General features: G+C 36.8%; 1 long non-coding RNA gene across 1 annotated transcript; it reads left to right on the top strand.

Moving 5' to 3' along the window:
• The first annotated feature begins 672 nt into the window (after positions 1-672).
• LOC133624973 (uncharacterized) lies at positions 673-18,332 on the top strand. The gene is made up of 3 exons (XR_009818237.1): positions 673-809; positions 13,411-13,554; positions 17,437-18,332. It is a non-coding gene; the product is annotated as an uncharacterized LOC133624973 (long non-coding RNA).
• Positions 18,333-21,292: the final 2,960 nt, after the last annotated feature.

Here is a 21,292-nt window from a genome sequence, read left to right as displayed (position 1 = left end):
TTTCCTAAGTGCAGTTTTGTGCTGGTGTTTAAGTACCCTAGCTACAATAATTTCCGTTTGAAAACTTGGACTTCTCTACCAGAGGTTATTTGTGTATAGTGGGCTTTTCTTCTTTGCCTGCTGTGTTGAATTTCATGGATATTAGTGTTACTAGCATTTTTTACTTAGAATTCTTCAAGGATAGCTGTCCAATCCATTAATTCAACTGTGCAATAATAATAATAATAATAATAATAATAATAATAATGATAATAATAATGAAATAATTGATAGCAAGCTATTTATCAAAGGTGGAGATCAAAGGATGAGGAATAATTTCACCAGATCTGGAGGAAGCAAGGCCTTTCTGTGCATTAGGTCACTCAGTGCACAACACAATTTAATCCGAAGAAATGCAGAATATTAAATCTACAAATAATAAATCAAGACAGGGAATAAAGTTTCTCTTGCTTGTGGGAATAATTGTTAAAAGTAAACTCAAGTTCAACAAACAACTCTCATAGAAACTGATTATTGCTTGTAATTTTTGATGATACTTTTTCTATTGTAAAAGCACACTTAGCAGCTCACAAGAACAATTTAAAATTTTCCCTTACAGTTTTAATACAAGTGTTATCCTTTCTGGTCACTATCTTCAGATCCTGCAAAAAAAAACTGTCAGACCCTCAGGACTTGCCAGATACAATGGAAACTGGCTGGAGTTTTAATGAGATCTCATCGGAACTTGGGTAGGTCCATTACTCAACACTGTCTGAAGAGAAAAATATCCTCCTGAAAAGAAGAATATAGGCAGCTGATGCCTCAGTGAGGTAATGCCTCCTCAAAAGATTATGAAATTTGATTAATATGTGTGGAATATTCTGAAGTCCTTAGAAGGATGTGAAAAACATAAGGATTGAAATGTTACAAGTAGTGTTTTGAGTATAAGCAACTTTGCAGTGCATACCAAATATGAAATTACCTTTCCAGTTCAGGTGATTTAACATTGCATCTATTGATGCATTTAGAGTGTGCCTAATTTTGGCTTATCTGGCAGAAATTTGGTCATAAGTTTAAGGTGTTTTCTGTTTGGGTATCTGCAGTTACCAAAAGTTCGTGAACATTGCAATTGTAACTCAGTTTTGGAGTGATTGACTTGCTATGACTAAATGCTAACGTATTACATTGTTGGGAGATTGACTGCACTGAGTGAGAAGATTTTAAGCCTGTGTAAAGCCACTGAAAAGTATGTGTCATAGCTAGAGTTTTTAAAAATTACTGGAAATCCTTTTTCAATTCGCAGAAATTCAATAAGATGTCTGGTAATGTTGCAGTTATTCTCCCAAGAAAAATTATGAAAAAAAATCTTTCCTGGTTACTGGAGGACTGTTTCCTGCTTGTAATTGCATTGATCTTTGATAAGCACCCATAATGGGCATTCTGTAAATCTGTGTCAAATATTATAAGACATTGTTTCATGCTTCACTTTAGCAAAAGCTTCCTTTTTGCCCCAACACAGATTCCGGTCATATCTTGAAAAAAGTGAATTTCTGGTAATGTGCTTTAAATATTTCAACTTTGTATTTTATCTTGCTCTTTTAATAGAATTGCCCTTCTCGGATGAACTCCTTTCATTGGCTTAACATTACATCACAACATTCAGATGCCCTAACTTTATCTCCAGGAGACTGTATTCATCATTTCACACTTGCCTATATCTTTTATTTCCTGCTTGTATGTTCTGCTGTGCAATCTCCAGATAGAATAATCTCATTCTTCATACTCTTTTACGATTTTCAATTTACTGTTTCTTCATATTGCCCCTTACACTTAGAACTGATGCCCCTCATAATTCTTAACTCTTAGGTCTTCTCTCATCTAAAATGAAGTGCAGATATACTTTCTGCCATGGATTACTCACAGGTAGTACCATCAAGGCTGGAGCAACTCAGCTAAAATCTTGTCTCTCATGTAAACTCTTTTGGACACAAGATGTGTCTTATCAAATGATTCACAAAGCACAAACTGAAACAATAAAAATAATTGTGATCAAAATGTAAATGAATCTATATTTCTACTTTGAATGTTTATCTAACATGCTGAATTTTAACTTCATGCCTGTCTAACATAAGGTCTTACTTTGCCAAACTTGCTAAATCTGGACATAGTAAGAAACACTAACAGACTTTGCAGAATAAAATGTTTGATTTCCAGATAATCAGCCACTGGGTTCCTGCTGTGTATTTTCCTGTGCCAAAAACATTTTTAGTTCAGAATAAATAATCTTATTGTTCGTTTTCCAAACCCATTTACTCAGTTTAAAAATTGTCTTTAGTTTTGTCAATTTTCCTAGGACTATTCTTGATATAAATTGTACATGCCACAAGATTCTCTTCTTGGATTCCCTTACCTGGAATGTCACTACATATACTGAACTAGCTGATTCCCTCAAGTATTTTGCTGTCATCCTTTCCATATACTCCTATTTTCATAAACGTCCTCTTAGCTTTCTGCTAGAACAAGTCAAGAGAAGTTGCTTTTTAGTCAAAAGGACATAATAGAAAAATACTGTTTGAAATTCTACTCACAGAATTGACTTCCCCCCATTTTTCCATTTTTAATGGCAAAAAATGAAAAAGTTTATTTTTTCAAAATGTCTTTATTTTATGCTAAGACAATATGAAGCTGAGAGGAAAGAAGCTAAGATCAATGTTACTATGATTAGCTAAAAGTTTCTTTTATACTATCTTCAATTTTTTAAAAGAAATATGGAAAAGAACAGGAATCTTACATTTGGACTTTTAACAACCTCATGTACCCTAATGCCCATCCAAACGGTTCCAAAAGTTGTTCAGAAGTCGTGATATCTTAGAACACCAATTGCTGTTAAAATTCTGACTTGCACCCTTAGACCACTTACATTGTTTAAAGTAGGCTGCAAGTGTGTATTGATATTGAGTATTGATATTCACCATAGCGCCGTTGCAGGGATTAAGTATTGTGCTGAATGTGGTTAATGCTACTATTTTACATCCACTAATTAAATTCATCACAGCCACTGCAACTTATGTCTGTGCTCAATGGTAAGAACTGGTTTAAGTAATTTTCTTAGTGAAATAGGGTCTGAATTTCTTCTGCTTTCTTGCTTAAACATAATTTTACCTCCTGCATTCTGTAGTGATAAATATTAATGGATTCTGTGCATTGCATGCTTCAGTTGTTCTTGAACAAGTTTTAGCCTCAACTAAAACTTTGCACAGAGCTTTGTATCAAGCCAGAGCTGGCAGGGTCCACAGAGTGCTCAGCAAATTCACCTCTGAAGTTAGAGAGATGGCTGAGCAAACACAGCAGCTATATCCCTTCTGACAGGTGAGTCAGAAGCATAACCATGGTGACAGCAGTGAGGTGTCTGCATGTTCTCCCTTCTGCTGGGTTTTAAATGAAAATGGAAATGAAGTGAAAGTGTAAATGCAGCCTTGTGTTTTCCAAGCAGACCAGAAACTTGGTGGTTGCAGTGGTGTTGGAAAGGCTGCTAAGGCTGTAAAAGACTTTGTATGACCAGAGTGCTTTGCATTGTGCTTTCCATTGTCATTCAGAGGCAATGAGAAATTTCTTACGTACAAGTAGTAAGTACAGATCTGCATCTACAGATACTAAATTGTGGCTTACAAGTGTCCCATCACTAGCAACTTCAGATTTTTTTGGTTTGCATTGCAGGAATTGTAAGATTTTTTTTTTTTTTAGTGAAATTAGTGATAATGAAATAGGTATTTGTTTTCAAGTGGGTCTTGGCTGACCAGTCTGTGGCTAGGGAACATGAGTTGCTGTTATTTCACTGTACAGCCTTAATGGACCAATGGCTTGAATTGAAGGTCTTCCTAGAAACACTTTAACACAAAAGCAGGTGAGCAAGGGAAAATGAAGGCATGGGCAGATCTGACATGAATCTCAGGATTCTGACCTTGGAAAACAGTGGTGCCCAGTGAGAAAAAAGAAGGACACAAAGGACGTGGAATCTCTTATTTATGAGCTTTCACTTTTGTGGTAGCTTCTTTTTTAGAAGTAGAACATCTAAAAAGAATGACGTTTTACCTGCATTTTCTATTTTCTCTTTAAAAAGAGAAATAAAAGCTTTAGCTTTTCTAAAGATAGTTAACATCATCTTGGTGATAACAGTATCCCAGGAAATACATTTTGATGTGTTAGACACCGTTTTTTTTACGTGCCCATATAGCCTGCTTGAAACATTAAGAATTTCTGAATACTAAGGCAAATGTATCTCTTATTTCCCCAGAAAATAAATTAGGGCAATTCATGCTTTTTGGGGGCTATATTTAGACCAAATAGAGAAAGAATGATAAAAGGAATTATACCTATCTGACTGCAGAAATGTACAAGTCATACAGAGCCCTCTGGTCCAGATTGCACCAGCAAACACACATATACTGTGCTAGTAGTACACATTTATCCACGAGGACCTGAGAATAATTGCATAAACAATAAACAAGTGGCCTCTTCTGATGTCCCATATGCTAATGGAAGAGCTCCAAGCTCCTTGTCAGTAAATGTGTACTGGGAGTGTGTCTTCCTTCTTTCCTCAGTGAATGAGGGGCCTCTTATACAAACTGCTCTGCTGGAAGATTGCTGGGAAGGAGACATAACTAATGCAAAAGCAACCTGCAGATTGTTTGAACTAATGCCAGTTTTCAGGATCCTCAAGAACTGCTAGAGGAGAAACAGTTCTGGCTCTGTGCTTTAGCTAATTTCTAAAAACCAAATGCTACAAAAGAGAGTGAGATGTATCGTGTAGAGTCAGATGCAGACATACCTGGTGTCACAGAGAGATCCTTTAACAGGAAAACTTTCTTGAGTAGAGCTTCTGGCTATTCCATTGTACACATCTAAAGATGGCCTAAGTGTTGAAATCAAAGCCAATATTTTGTTAATATTTTTTCATTTAAAAATATCCTTGTGAAAACATCTCAAACCCAAGGTTGTGAGAATCCTTGGAGCACCAAATTTTTATGTAACAGTCTCAGATTTTAATCCTTATCCCAGAAGCTTGCCTGAGTGTGCACACATTCAAGCATACATATGACAAGCTGGGAGCTCTGCTACGATAGCCCTCAAAAGTCTGGGGTCTCACTGCTCAGCTGTTTACTGGATATCAGGGAGAGTAGAAGCCATTGGGGTTAATAACGAACTAGGAGCTGTGACACCACACGAAGGAGACTGTCCAGAAGCTCTAATGGCATTTTTGGTCTTCCATCACCAAGCCTACCTTTTGCCCTGGCCCCTACCCACTATTGGATTTGAGGTTCTGGCCAGGCGGACGGCCCCATCCCTTTCCCTTTTATTTTGCCAGCTGGTGCAGAAGCAGTCGTTGCAGGATGTGCTGCTGGATGCTGGGGTGAAACACTCAGGGCTGCCTGGGCCCCTTCCCAGTTGCCAGCAAAACGTGTTGTCAAGTTCTTTCTTGAAAGCAATCATCGCCCTTAGCAACTGGGTGCCTTAAGATGTATTTATTGCAGCTCCAGAGAAAACAGTAGTTTGCTTTTATATATAGACACCATAGTGACATAACAGTAAACTTACAGCAATTCTCTGTGTTACTGCCATTTACAGTGGTTGCCTCAGGAACTGCAAATAAAGTTACATGTTTTATTTGAGTGTTTGAAAAGGGTCACTGTCAAGTAACTTAGACCAAAAATTAAGCTTGGATAGGAAAGGATAGAAAGTCTACAAAAGGCTCCATTAATAGGAGTATTTTCAAGATTTTAAAAAGGCAAAGGTAAGTTAGAACTATTTTTAAATGTTTTTGCTATGTTCCCTTGCAGCATTTGCAGCCCATCACCACAGATGTTGTTTTAGTCTGACCACAAACAAAGGAAGGAGATGGGAAGCAGAAGCAAAACTGATTATGCCTTTTATTTTTCCAATTATGCAAATCATAGAATCATAGAACAGTAGGAGTTGGAAGAGACCTCTAAAGATCATCTAGTCCAACGCCCCTGCAGAAGCAGGTTCACCTAGATCAGGTCACATAGGAACGTGTCCAGACAGGTCTTGGAGACCTCCAAGGAAGGAGACTCCACATACTCCCTGAGCAGCCTGTGCCAGGGCTCCCTCACACTCACAGTAAAATGTTTTTTCCTTATGTTTAAATGGAAATTTTTGTGTTCCAGCTTCATCCCATTACTCCTTGTCCTGTTGTCCTACAATAGAAAGAAGGAATGCTCCAACCTCCTGACATCCACCATTTAGTCACATTGTACTCCTTGTTGGCGGACTTGTACTTTCACAGGTTCCTGTCAAGAGAATGAATATACATTGGATCCAAAGACTGGAACAAAGAAGGCTGAGGGAGAAAGGCCTTAGTTAGCAACTCCACAAAGTACAGTTCTAAAGTAAGAATTTTGAGAAGTTCATTTGGATCCATTCTGTATAAAAAAGATGTACCTTTGAAAAATCCAAGAAGGATGAATCACTTTATAAAAGTGTTGGAGAGCAATATACTATGTTACACTGCTACATTAAAAGCAGCAATTACCAAACAACAAATTTCACAGATGACAAGAACAAAATGAAAAAAGTTTCTGCTGTTCTTTTGCAGGCATAACTTTTGAAGTGGATAATTTCATATACTTCTGAAAAAATGAAAATCCATTCACTGCAGATAGAAGTTGCTTTTGCATCTTATAGTAGGAGTATAAAGGTCCTAATGCTTTACAATATCTGTAGCATGACAGTAAATTCATTGCAAGTAGATGAATAAGAGATTAACTGGCCACCCACTTCCTCAAACCCAAAATTGCTGATTAACAGTTGTTAAGCTCGTGAAGCTAAGAAAAGCAAAGTTTAATGACCTTATCAGTGTAAACTGTTCTGTAACTGTCTGATCTTCTAGCCGCACATTAGTCTTTTCTGCAAGGACTTGATACTAGAGTTTCCTTTCTGCTCTTAGAAGGGAAGATAGGAGGTTCAGACCACCCATTGAGCTATCTCACTGTGATGTTTAGGGCTGTTTCCACATTTGATGATAAAACCATAAGGTATGCATGTTCCAATATAAGGACACATGGCACTGTTTTAGAAAATGCTTGTGTAACTTTGACCACTGACATATACAGAGTTAAAAACAAGCCAGCATTCCAGAAATGCCTTACTTTTTCATATCCATTATGTTTTTATCTTGCAAAATTTGGAGAAATTCTGGAAAAGAAATCTATGCTTGATTTAAATAGGAAATGATCTCTAAAGGTCCCTTCCAACCCTACCATTCTATGAATCTATAATTCTATTAATAGGAATAGCTTGGGAGGCAGGAGACATTCAGGGATACAGAATTAGATCATCAGATATTGCACCTCTTTACTCATCTGGAAATATTAATTGCACAAGAGTAAACATGTAACCCAAGGAGAGTCAGACAATTCCCAGGAGATCAAGAGAAAAACCTAAAATAACCACACACAAAATATAAACCCAAAGGATAATAAAATTATTACAGATACAGGATTCACTGAAAGATTTAAGAGGTCTACTTGAGCTTTGTTTACTTCAAGGCTTTTGATTATCCCTGTGGGAAAAAAAGTTGAAGAACGATATTATAGAAAAAAAAATCACAGGCTTAAGCTGTCCCTTCAACACTTCTATTATTTTTAATAATGGAATAAGGAAGAAGCATGCTTTTTTATAGAAAAAGTAGTATGTAAATGATTGGATCTTTAAAAAACAAAACTGGTTTAAAAATTGTTCTTTCCTCTTCCTCTCTGTGTTCATCATATTAATGGTGTTCCCTCTTCTTTTTATGTTTTCCTTTGTTAGATTTTGTTGTGGAAGATGTATAGACTTTTTTGAGGCCTATTTCTCATCATCCTGGAGGTGAATACCATTAGGTGTACACTAGTTGCCAGTATCTCCATTACAAGCAATACTATGCTGTGCCACTTTTGTACCCATTTTATTTCTACCTGTTTATCTTGTGCACTGATAAGGAGAGAGAACATAATCTACTTTGCACAAAGCACAGGGTCAAGATTCAAGCTTGACTACCCAAACAAATCTGAATCTGGGGAACTCTCTATGGCCTTTCAATATCTATATTCCTAAGAAGAGGCATCTTTGAGAACAATGTCACAGTCCTAGTTGAACAATTGTGGCAGGAACTGCATAAAGGTTTTAAAACATAAATGATTCTGCCTAAACCACTCATTCAATTATACTTTACAATTGAATAAACATATTAAATTATATTTTTCTATAAAATGATTCAGAGAAATTGTAGGTTTTAAAATTAAGGTAGGAAACAAGCAGAATAGGAAAATCAAAAAGTACAGACAGAAATCACATTATGTCGAATGATGAGCAGGAATGATTTTGGAAACTTGACAGTGTTACTTCAAAGACAATATGGTCATGGCTTTCAGGATGTAGGTGGAATAATAGGAAGAAGCTTGTGCTTGGAGTAGACTAAGAAGAGGGGGTCAAATAAAACATTATGGGCAGGGAGGAAAGTGGAAGTAAATCACTGTGTGCTAAAAGATAGAATAGGATAAACATTGAAGAATTTTACAAGTAAAGCTAAGAAGTTTATTTTTTATATGTTAATGAGGAAAGAAAATGCAAGAATGCAAAGGTAAGAGTGCAATCAGACTGCCAAGTCACAAATCTGATTCTACTAGCAGGATTTTGAGAGGATGGAAGGAGGATGCAGCAATATGACAATATTTAAACACTTCAAGAGATGCAAGTTTTAATACAGGTATAAATACAAGAAGTCCCAACTTTCTGCTTTCTGGGCAGACAGAAAAACCTGAGTATTCAGTACAGAAGCAGAAGTGGCAATACAGGCAGACGGTCTACTGTGGAGGCATCTGGTTTTCTGGCTTTAACACCTTACTAGAGTGCTGACTATAGTGTCTTTACAACCGAGGAGGAGTCCACTGCCCTCCGTTGAGATCTTTCATTGGATTCACTGGCAAAGAACTAAATACCAGTTTGTAGAAAGAGGAAAGTAATACAGACTGTTATGCTAAGCCAGTCCAACACAGTATCACTGTTTCAACATAAATACATACATTTTTTTACAGGAAGCAGAAAAGGCTGACACCCTTTTAATGAATAAATCCAGAAAAATAAGGATGAATAATAATTCTGGTTAGTCTGCTTTTGGCTGCACCTCAATTCAGCACAAACCAGGCCTATTGCAAAAATGTTCATTGTGTATACATTCTACTTGACTACTTTTCTCTGTTTATGCCACACACAGTGTGGTAATGACCGTTTAAATATGATTTCCAGTAACACAAGTGTATGAAAAAATATTAGCAAAATTCTCCCACAATTTACTTTAGAAAAAGAGGTGGTTATGATCTTTTAAAATGTTTGTTGGAACCATGTTAGTCCTGTAGTGTTGGTATGTATAAATACCTGTATTGCACGATTACACAGATATAAAACAAACACAGTAAGCATGGTAAAAAAGTCTGGGGATTTGTCCCAACATTTTCAGTCTACTGAGAATATTATTTAATTGAAATTAAAAGCTTTCTTTAAAATGCACCACTTTTTAATAAATCTTTTACTACTCTTAAAAATTTGCATTCTTATCTGAAGATTCTAGACAATTTCAATGAACTACTCATTAAAAAATAGTTGTTATACCAAAAGAGAGATTGTCACAACAATCCCAAGGTTTACAGGATGTAATTTGCTCTAGATAGTCTCTGTAGACAGGTAGAAGCCTGAACCAACAAAATCAGATTATGTATGGTATAAGTCCTGCAGAACAAGACCACCTATGAATGTTGTTCATTTAACAGCCTGTGGGGAAAGGCAAGAAGAATTAATGAGCCGTGGCATGATCAGAATTGTGCCATTAAGTAGTCTGATTGCACCTTTGCCATTCTTACCTATGCCAAGTACCTACTAGCAATGAAGTCCCCTAAATTCACACAGGACAGGTCATTTGGTAGATGCTTTGGTATTTCCTTTAAATTGAGCAGCTACCAGATGCTCATGTGCAAAGAGAAGGCACAGCATAGTGCTGGGACCCAGCATAGAAGGAAGTTTTTGAGAGACTCCCTGAAAGAAAATTACTGTGTGAGTAACTGAACATATTGGATACATTTTATATCTCTATTTTACTAGATGTGTGTGTTTCGTTTATACAAGCGTGACTTAATAATCAAAAACTTTGCCTCATGAGAATAAAATTTCTTTTTGTTTAAATATGTCTCATACTTACTCACATGATAGGAAATGCAGGGATCTATTTTTTATGGAAACAATAAATCGCTGTCAATCGATACAGTAGACAAGTCATAGAAACATTTGCAATATTTAAGCTAATGCAGAAGTAGGTGTGTTTTAATTCAGCTCTGTGGGAACTGATGTCATGGTAGCTGTGAAGATTTTCCCAGGTGGACATAGATCAGTACTTCACTGGAAAGGAGATGAAAAGGAACACATGATTTTTGGAAATATTCATAACACAGAAAATTTGTGATACTTTGTGATTTTTTTGCATCAAGAAATAAATAATTTTTTTAAAAAACACTTTAAAAAAATGCCAAGTGGAAGATGTAATGTAGGACAAGAGAGAAATCACAATCTTACATCATTGTACATTCTTACATCTTCACCATGTGAGTGCATGGAGAGTGTACTCCTCCAGGCTGATAATTCTGCCACTGCCCAGCCTTGTTTTATTCTAACCTGATATTGTGTAAGTGCTAAGACAAGGGGAAAAGGGAAAAAAGGAAAGAGGAAAAAAAGGAAGACAAATCTCCCATTGTTAGAAGAGGGAAGGAGACAAAAATATAAGACATATTGCCTCTGAGAATGTATGGAGTCCATTTATTTCACCAGATAGTCTTGTAGGTGTCAGGGTTATCGTCAGCTCACTGTTCGGAGGTGGAAGCAGCGGTCAACTGTGGCATCTTAAAGGAAAAAATAGACATCACATTGATTTAGATTATTGAATTAGACAGTTCAGGGCTTGATTATTACAGTTAAATATTCTCAGGCCACTCTAACAAGTTCTGCAGCTGTATGAGACTCAGGGAATTAAAGACCAAACCTGGGAGTTCTACTGAGACTCATTGGGTAAATCCAAACACAGTTCACTTATTAGTGTATATTCAAGGTGTTCATAATGAAGGGCTACCCTTCTTTCAGTGTGTACTTCCACACTACATGTTCTAAGAAAAGTTAAAGAATAAATAGGATGGAAAAACTACAAGTAATGAACAAAACTGCAAAACTAGAAAATCCATGTAAAAAGTCTCCATGTAATAATTTTGACTGTACTAATTATCTATTCCAAAGTGAAATACTGGTATGTGTGGGATGGCAATGCTTCCCAGAGATGGTGAAAGAAACCCAAGGCCCTGAAAGTAAAGCTGTTGAAGAAAGGACCCGTCATAGTAAATTCAGATTTCAGCAGATTGTTTTGGAATGCATGAGTATTTAGCACTCTCCACTGCACTTGTACCATAACAGACAAGAAGAGGTAAAATACTCAGCTGGAAAGGAAAACTGCAGTCAGTTGTCTTAGAAGAGGTAAGTTGAAGCCTACTACCTTTGTTAACTGAGTAAGAGAATGTAATGAAACAATTAACAAGTCCCCTCTGTGGATGAAAGAATTATTAGAGTGAGTTTTAGTTCTATCTCCAACAGTGTCCAATTACAAAAGTGAGAAAGTTAACACAGGGAGCACTGCTCATGAGCTAGAGGAATCAGAAAAGAGAACCACCCTAAAAAGACATATTTTTTTTTTCCCTCTGTCACCTCCTGGAATTTGGAAATGTGTGGGCAACAAATATTCCATCTAAATGCCAGTAACTGACTAGAAATGAACCTTTAGAAAGCTTAAATGGGGAAGAAATGAAGGTAATTGATGACAGAAAAGCTTGAAGTTTGGGTTTTTTTTCTTTTCCCTTTTTTTTTTTTCCAAGACTTAGGTTCACATTCAGAATGATGGTACCAGACTATTTTTTTGTGTCAGGGTAAACTCTTCCAGCTGTCTGTGGTGACTGTCCAGGGGGATTTAAAATTATTTTCCACATGATAATGACTGGCCAACTTTCCACTGTTTTCAATACAAGGAAATGACATTTAATTATTGCACACAAAATGGCTTCTGTTGTGAATCTTCCAGTCATGGCACTGTTGATACTTTATACATTTTGTGAAGCCCTTCAAGACTAATATCTTGATGAAGAAAAGATACTGGATATGAAATAAGATTCTGTTGTATCATACATGGTTAAAACCTCATGGGCATGAAGTGATAATTGCAGTCTTTGCCTGACTATGAGGGAGATAATTTGTGAGGATGGCCAAGAGTTACGACCAAAGGGACCAAGCTGCAAAACGAAATCCTTATATTTGGTTTAGCCATATACATCAAGCCCAATGCCAAGACTAGGAACAAAAATCAGAAGGTATTGTGGTAAATAAAAGATATACTCCTTCAGGATATGAGTGAGCATTTTCCTTTTCTGAGGAAGTATCTTTTATCAGAAACCTGAAAGACACTATTGCAAAGCTAATGATTTCAGAGCATGAATGCTGTCATGGGAAGTGTCACAGCCTTTACATGTAAGAACAGGGAAAGGCATACCACAGTATGTTGCTGCCCAAAAAATCTCCCACAGAGATGCTGAATAGCTCATCTGCTCTGGCCAAAACCATTACCCCAACGTTCAGGCTCAGAGGGATGGCACAGAAGGAATTTATTCTACTTCTTCTCCAAAATGAATATCTTACCCAGATGAGTCATCTTGCAAACTATAGCATCTCTTGAATCATATTACCTTTCAAAGAATAAAAGTTCTTTACAGAAGCTGCTTGGTAGATGTCCCTAAACTTTCATATATTTTCATCTGTGGATTACCTGGACTGCATCCAATATCTCTGTCACCTTCAGACAGCTCTTTCTTTTAATTCACATTTCCATCAACATTTCTGGCGAGCCTACAGTGAAATATTCCTTAGCTTTTACGAATGTAAGGAATGTGGTGGTGAACCACAGGATTCCCCCACCTACAGCTCCCTCTTTCAGCTGCCAGCTGCTTGTCAGATTTTAATTAACGAGAAAGTTGCTAGCAGTTATTCATGCTGGTTCTCTCTGTTCCTCTCTGGAGAATTCCTAAATAGCATTCAGAGCATTGAGCTTACACTTTCTCTCTTTTTTTAATACTCTTCTTCACAGCAGTCAGCAAAAAATGTGAAAAGTGATGTGCTTCTGCACCCAGAGTTCATTTAGAGAATGATGTTCACCAGTTACGAATGTTGTTCACAAGACCTCCCCTCCTTCCAATTCTTGCTCCTGTTTCCTGCAAAAAAATGATTGGAGAAGTATTCTAGCAAATTATGCCTGCTTAAGTCTAGGTATATTGCTAAACTTCTTTTTTTTTTTTTTAGAATATGAGAAATGTAGTATAGGTGAAAACATTGAAAGACTGCCTGCACTGAGAAAAACAATATGGATATGGACAAGAAAAATTGTCACTGGAGTGGAAGGAGAGCTCCTGAAAGCATTGTTTCTAAGAAGAACAGTTTCCTCACGTGAGTTTATTTCTCCCCCTTTGAGCATCCCCCTAGAACATATAAATTTATTTCTGCCACTTCATGAAATTCAGAATTGTTTGGACATCAAGTATTCTGTCTAAATGCCACCAAATGTGTATTATCAAATATTCTGGAGAGCAACGTGACAGTATGAGGAAGTGAAAAGTTATTTCAAAATATCAGCAGTCAGTGAATATTTTTGGCTTTAGCCTAGCCCTGAAATCTGACTGAAGACAGTGCTTATGGTGTTGCTAAATGGAAAGGTTGTACTTTTCTCTGTTGGCTACCAGCCTCTGAAAATTATTAAAATGCAGCAATATGCAGCAGCCATTCTAAGTGATCCAACAGAGAACGAGAGAGCATTTCTGTACTCAGTCTCAAAAGGCAATAGCAAATGGTAAACAGTTGGTTGCAACAAATAACATTTATAAACAGCTTTTGATAAGTTGCAGATAAAATCTGCTAGACTTTGGAACCCCAAGCAGCTGTCCCATACTCTTACATGTTAGAATTTCCATTATAAACCCTGTTTTGATGCCCTCAACCAACCCCTCATTCTAAGTTTCTGCAAAGAGCTCCTTCTTGTGTAACATTTCTGCTATGTGGACTCCAGCCAGAGAAAATCTGGAAAGGGGGAAGGGAGGAGAAAGAAGCTGGAGGTTATTCTCACAGGTTTGGTTAAAAGAAAGGACTTTATGAAGGGTGTTACTAAATTTTTGACACATTTTCTATCTTTTGCAAGACAGTTTTTCTTCAGTGCTTCTGATTTGCACTTCACAATTGAGGGTTTTTTTTAAAATAAATTTCTTGGTCAGCTTTCATTAAGAAGTAAAGTGGGCAACACAGCATTGTTTCAGCATTCATAAATGATAGCATATCCCTCCTGCCCAGGTGCCTACTGGTGATGTGAGCATTTCTACTCATATGAGACAGTAACAATCTCATTTGTGTGTCCCCTCCCTTTCAAATAAAATTTGTGTCCATTTGGGTGAAACTTTTTCTATATTCAAAGAAAATTAAGCCTTTCAGTGAATCTTCAGTTCCTGGGAACTCTTATAGACCTCGTATATTTTACAGAAGAAATAAATTCTCTTTCATCTTTATTAAAATCCATGGTATTTATTCTACAATCATCATAGGTAGATTCTGAACGTACATTGACGAATATTACTAAGCTTTGCAGACCTATTCTACAAAGTTTATAGTGGTTGATACCACGAATGCTAGTTAGCTTGTGAGAAGCATCCATGTTTTTATGAAGTCTACAGATTTTACACTGTTCAATTACAGACACTTCCTCCAGTCTTAGCCTATTTATAAACTATCTCCTCCTTTAATGTTCTGTCTGGGCTTGAGATAACACTAAAGGAATACTCTAAGTGACAATAACTTCAAACCATCCCTCTCTTACCTATTGAGTAGTAAAATTGGTGCTTTAATTGATGGATTTCATGTGAAAACTGAGTGATGGCTATTTTCCGTGGTGGGGAAGTGTGGAGTTCATCTTCATGAGTATTATATGCAGGAATATCCATGTCTCTGATCTTCACCAAAGTCCTTGCTTGTAAAGAAGCTATTGACAATAATCTAGCAGAACAATTGGAAGCCTAAAGCAATGGAAAAGTAAAGCAGTATCAAGTGCAACACAAACAACAGGCCTAGATCCTAGACAAGATAGACACGCCGGTAAAGATGAGAAATGGACTCCAGTTCTGTGGAATCTGAGTTACAACCACATACAGTTGCATAGTACCCTATATGTGCACATCATGACAGAGATTTCCAGAAGTATGCAGGGGTTTTAGGCATACACTCCCCAAAGCAGGACAGAGGATTTAATCAGATAGCCCTCACTGGAAACCTGACTGGAGTTTTGTATGGCTGAACCTCTTGGTTAGGTCTGAAATTTTCAATCTATGTAGATGTGTGCCTACATTTGTTTAAAGGACAGCAACTAAACAAACTTCAGTCTATGCCTGACAAAATTCATACACACAGGAGGATTTCAACTATTCCAAATAAATTACGATTGGCCTGGCTTTACTTTAAGACTACAAGCTTCCATTCATCAGCAAACTCTTTTCACTCTTTGTTTCTTCCTTTGGAATGTTTTTGTAAATCAGCTTATAAACTTTTGGCTTTAAATAAAAAGATGCTGGGATTTTTTGTTGTTGTTTGGATGATTTTTTTTAAAATCTATTGCAACAGCAACTGCAAGGTCTCTCCTTCCACAAGGGCTCTCCCTGAGAGTTAAAACCATAGTCAAACAAAAGAGAACAGAGAACAGAGAGGACAGATAAATCCCCTAAAAGCTTCTGAGGAAACCAGGTCATTTCTTTATCAGCCTTTGGCTTCCATATATCCTAAAGATGATTCAGAAATGTTCTGAGGTTGTCCCATGCAGGAGGTGGTGATTATAGTGTTACAAAGGCTCTTCTGTCAGCTTCACAGCTGCCTTAAAACTGGCTTTTATTTCATCAGCTAATTCAGTTCTGAAGAGGAACTCTTTTATAGTTATGTGTCCAGCATGTGTCCAGCTCGTCTGATTCATACTATTCTGACATTCCTTTTGTGCACTAATTGAAGTCTTTGATTGCCCCTCCCAAAAAAAAAAGAAAAGTTGACACCATGTATTCAAGATTCCTCACGTGCTACTCAATCTAGTGTTCAATTTAATGACTTAAGTCAAATCCCAGCTATGCAGTGTAAGTAGGAGCATACAAATTGTCTTTATCAGACCAGAGCATTGATCCATGAAGTCTTGCATCATGAATCCAATGTCTGATTTGTGAGAAGAAAGTAAAAGAAAGCAAAGCATTCTTAGCTAAGTCTGCCATGCTACCCTCTGGGAAAAAAAAAAAAATCCTTCCTTGTCCCTATGGTCTAATTCCAAAAGGGCTTCTTAGCTCAAACTACAAAGAATACATGAAAACTGATAGAAAAAAGATAAAAAATAAGAAGATGCCAAGATGCTTGGAGGGAATTTCCATTTACCAAACTTGTTTACAGTCAGTTGTAGAGTTAAAGGCAACAGGAAAAGGTTTGAGCACAGCTGCTACAAAGTGAGATAATGTTCACACTAACTGCTAGCACAGCATTAACTGAGAAACTCAAAATACTATGTATGCAAGAGGCCATGTGTCTCTGACATTTATTTGTCGTACAGTTTCAGTACGGACATTAGCACGGTCTCTAAAGGCCTGACTGACACAGATGTGGTCATTCTGCTCCCATTTTAATGACAGTATAATACTACTTACTAGCAGATAGAAAATTAATCTATAGTTTAGTGGCCTCTTTACCATGTCATCATAAGGGGCTTGCAAAGCTGTAAGGTCATTGCAAAGACATGTCATTCGAGGGGATAAAAATGTATATAAAAGAGTTTTCATGGGGAGCATGATTACTTGGGATGTCTAAAAATCTGTTCATCTCAGTCTCCCTTCAATCATCATGAAATCTGGAATTAGTGTACAAAAATGTAAGCTTTAGCACTTTATCATGAGCTGGGTCCTCTGACATAAGTACTAATTACTTGAATAAGAGAATATCGTTCTGTAAAATAATAAATGAAGTAATCTTCTTCTTATGAGAACTACCAGCAGGATTTGTTCTGCAATGTCCTTATTTGTTAAACTTCTGGAACATAGTATTCTGTACAGAATTGTGTGGTCTCCCTTATCATTGTTTTTTGCATCCCTTAAATTCAGAGACATTAGCAGGGTGTGGCTTTTTTCCATTAAAAGCTGCTTTGGGTAACAGTAATCCAAGATCTATTTCATTATGCTAACAGCTAAAGGCCTTGTAATAATAATTTCTGTTTGGCAACATCACAGTCAATTTTATTGATGTTACAATTGTTTTAATTCTCTTTTTCAGGAGTGAGAAAACCTCCAATAATTCTTCTGAGATGATTTCTCCATACTTTTCATCTTTTACTGCAAAAGGGATTGCCAGAGAACTACTTAAGAAAGAAATGTAGATAAGCAACAAGGAAGAAGGGAAGGGAGAGGAAGGGAACGGAAGGGAAAGAAAGATAGAAACTATTTTCTTTTTTTGTCAAACACAAACAACAGCAAGAGCAGCTGTAAACTTTCAGAGAGAAACAACTATGTAAATCTGCAAAATTTCTAACACTTGTATAAGTGCAGAAGTATAAGTCTCTTCCAATCCTTAAGATTCTGTGATTCTGTGATTGAAACACCAGTTACCTGATGCATAGATGACTGGTTATAAATTTTAAAGTTTGTGATAATATTAACAACAACAAAAAAGTGTCTGGCAATAGTAAACTGAGACCTAAACATGCACATATGATGCATGTTAGCAATCATAACAACAAAAACAATATGCTTTCTCCCTTACATTCATTGACTCTTTTTTTTACCCTTACTATTCAGCATGTCAGAGGGCAGAGCTGAGGATGAGTTTTTCAAGCTATTTTTAAGCACAAATCAGAATTTGGAAGAAATTTACTAGGGCAATTAGGAAATAACACATTGAAACCTTTCCTGCCATGAAGGAAAAGCTCCTGGAGCTGTCACCCTCTCTGCTTTGTAGCTCCCAGTATCCTCCTGTCCATCAGATACCTGATGGACAGTTTCTGGGCTGCTTCCCACAGTATTTGCAGCCAGCGAGTGGGAGAGAACACTCTGGCTGCATCTGAGCCTCTTCTTCATGATATGGAAAGTGAGAGGCTGGTAATCAGGGAAGCTTCCCAGGATGCTTTTAAGAAAAATATAAACTATGCAGTCCAGGTTCATAAATCCTTTACTCCTGAGATTTGTGCTTCTAAATCTTCAAGGTACCTCTCAAACTATTTCTTTTAATATAAATTTATTCATTTTGGAAAACTTACCAAAATGTTAATAAATCCTAAGTCAATAGACTTACACCAAAGTCGACCTTCCCTGTTACTGTTAGGAAGGAGAGTCATTGGCATCAGTTGAATTGAAGGGGATTTCCTTTTGTTTTGCAATGTATGTGCAGACAAGCAGGCTCCAAGCTACAAGTGAGTAACTTTCCCACTAATCCTCCAAGGCATGTGACAATATGACCCTGAGCTTTTACATCTAAGAACAGTATGGTGTGTAAATATTATGAACATATATGGTAAGTGCTCTACTTGCTGAAAAATACAGAAAATGATTCCCAAAAATGCCTAGATGACCCTAAAGCTACAAAGATTATTCTCTTTTTCTCTGCAGCAATCATTTCTGTTCAAAACCACCATAATATATTAGATGCAAGTTCACTGAAGGAAAAGTTATGTCTTCTTGCCTTTATTTTCAGTTAAGCATTTGTTTAATTTTGAATATAAATAATAAAAATGAGAAATAAAAAAATACTGTGTTGCGCTTGCCACTACATTCTTTCCGAAAAGAGAAATAACCACTTGTTGAACTGAGAACATTTTAGCTGCTAGCTGGAAATCAGGATGTCACTAATTGTGCAGTACACAGTAGATGATGCCAAAGAACATGACTTGTTCTCTGTAGTCACACACTTCAAAAAAACTGTTATTATTTCTTTGAAAATGTTGTGGCATCCATTAAAGTCACTAATATATGGAAAAGGGGAGAGAAAAGAAAATTGTTTTAAGTCTGTTAATAGAAATTTCAGAACGCAATAGAATGTCACCTTTTTTATGATGAATATGTATCCTGCTAAAAATGTCACAGAGGCACTAAAACAATGTGCAAAACCTGGGTTTATTTATACACAAGAAACTAGGACAAAACAGATGAGGAAAAAGAAAGCAGTAGAGGCTTACTGATTTTGCAGTGGGAAAGTTCTGAATACTCTTTCCATGGCACTCGCAACTGTTACAAGGTCCGTGTATCATCTACCCATTTAATAGTGAATATATTTTATGTGTTATGGCACATGATACCCTTTGAAAGTCTTCATTTCTTAACATATGTATGTATCAGCCGATTTTTCCAGTTCTCCCTGTGTATGTTCCTGATTCGCAATACGACTTTTATTATTGATAGAGTCTTGGAACATACACCCCACAGAGAGGTCCCAAGAGTGCAGATTTCGCAGTGGAATTATACCAAGAATAAATTATACCATAGACCTGAGAGGCATCACTCACAAGGGTATGAACTACTGGCTAGCATCCATAGTTTCTGTACTTTGGTTATTTCCATTTACTTTAGTTTAATTTGTTTAGATTCCAGCACTTGGTAAATCTTATCTTTTTTCTTTCTTTCTTTTTTGAAGGATATGTTTGCATATCAAGTATGTTTTTCACATCCTTGCTCAACCTCTGCAAAAGGCTCTTAATAAAAAGGGAACTTGGCAGCTTTGCCTGTCAGATAGCAAGGAGCAAAATTCTACTACATCTTGGGAACAAGCATTGCATGATGGAAGAATACGATGCAATTATCCAGGTAAGCTATTAACTGAAATGTAAGATTATTAACTGAGGTAAGATTATTTCCTGCAGTGTCATCGGACACACTATTCCTGCATTCTTCCAGCATGACACAATGCTTCTGGTTAATAGTGGCTGTTAGGTCCAGACCAGCAACAACAGCATCCTACCCTCAAATCTTTGCTCTGCCTGTTGCTCCTTACTTCGCCCGTTAACATTTGGTTAACTCCTGGTAACCATACCATTTCTCCTAGGGCCTTAAAAACCCTCCACGCTCTTCGTCATGCCATTGTTACTTAATGATCACTTTATGCTAAGAAAATGTCTGTACTGAGGGTTTTTTATTTTATTTTTTTTTAAAGAAAGGACAAAAGATAAAAGACAGCAGCTGTGGAATGCAGTGGGACGAAAATGTCTTCGCAGAAAGGAGTGGCTCCTGCTGCCATTGACTGAAGAATGCAAAGCTGAATTTTTAAAACTGGAAATAAATTTATATTTCATATAGACTGGAATTTTCAGCATGGCTAAGCTGTCACAGAAAAATAATAAACAAAAGTGCTGTGTCTCTTGGTCCCAGATTGCTGGCAGTGTTTTAGAGCACTTGAAGATTTGTTAGGAGTTTGCCCTTGTGAGCAACTATGTCCTTAGGGGAAAGTCCTATAGAAATCACACCAGTTTTCCTTTTAAGGTCTGATTCAAACCTCATTGAGGGCAAAGGAAAAAACTGCTGTTACTTTGTAGGCTGAGTTCAGGCCGATGTAGAAGTCAGTTTAGTGACACCTAATTTTTCACCTCTGACAGAAAATTAGAATTGATTGATTGATAAAAATAATGTGCAAGTACTTCTGTGAAATTATTTCAGGGTATATTTCACCATTTGTTGTTCTTAGCTCATGCCGTCTGTTGTTCACAGATATTCAGACTAACTTAATGATTTAGTATTGAAAAAGTTTGAAAATATCAGTTCAGAAGTTTTTGCATGAATGATCAATCACATAGAAATTCATCCCAGAAGTCCATTATACAGTAGCTGTCATCATTTCAGTCTTTTGTTTAAAGAGTATCAGCCACTCAACTGGAAGCATGAACTATATCCAAGATTTATGTTAAAGCTGAGGTTATAAATCACTTTCTACAGAACATAAATACTTCTGGACACCAAAAATGTCAATTACACAGATTTCAAAACCCCAGAGGTTAAAATTTGAGCATCAGTACTATATTTTTTTATTCACTAAAGCATTAATATATACACAGGTATTTACAGCTATACATACTGTACAGAAAGTTAAGCATCATGTTAACAAGATGGCAAGAGCTAAAAGAAATGTCCACTCTCAGCACAGCAAAATT

The sequence above is a fragment of the Colius striatus genome, chromosome 2 (genome assembly GCF_028858725.1).
Source record: "Colius striatus isolate bColStr4 chromosome 2, bColStr4.1.hap1, whole genome shotgun sequence".
Taxonomy (NCBI): Eukaryota; Metazoa; Chordata; class Aves; order Coliiformes; family Coliidae; genus Colius; species Colius striatus.
The sequence above is the reverse complement of the archived record's forward strand: the minus strand, read 5'-3'. Positions and strand labels throughout refer to the sequence as shown.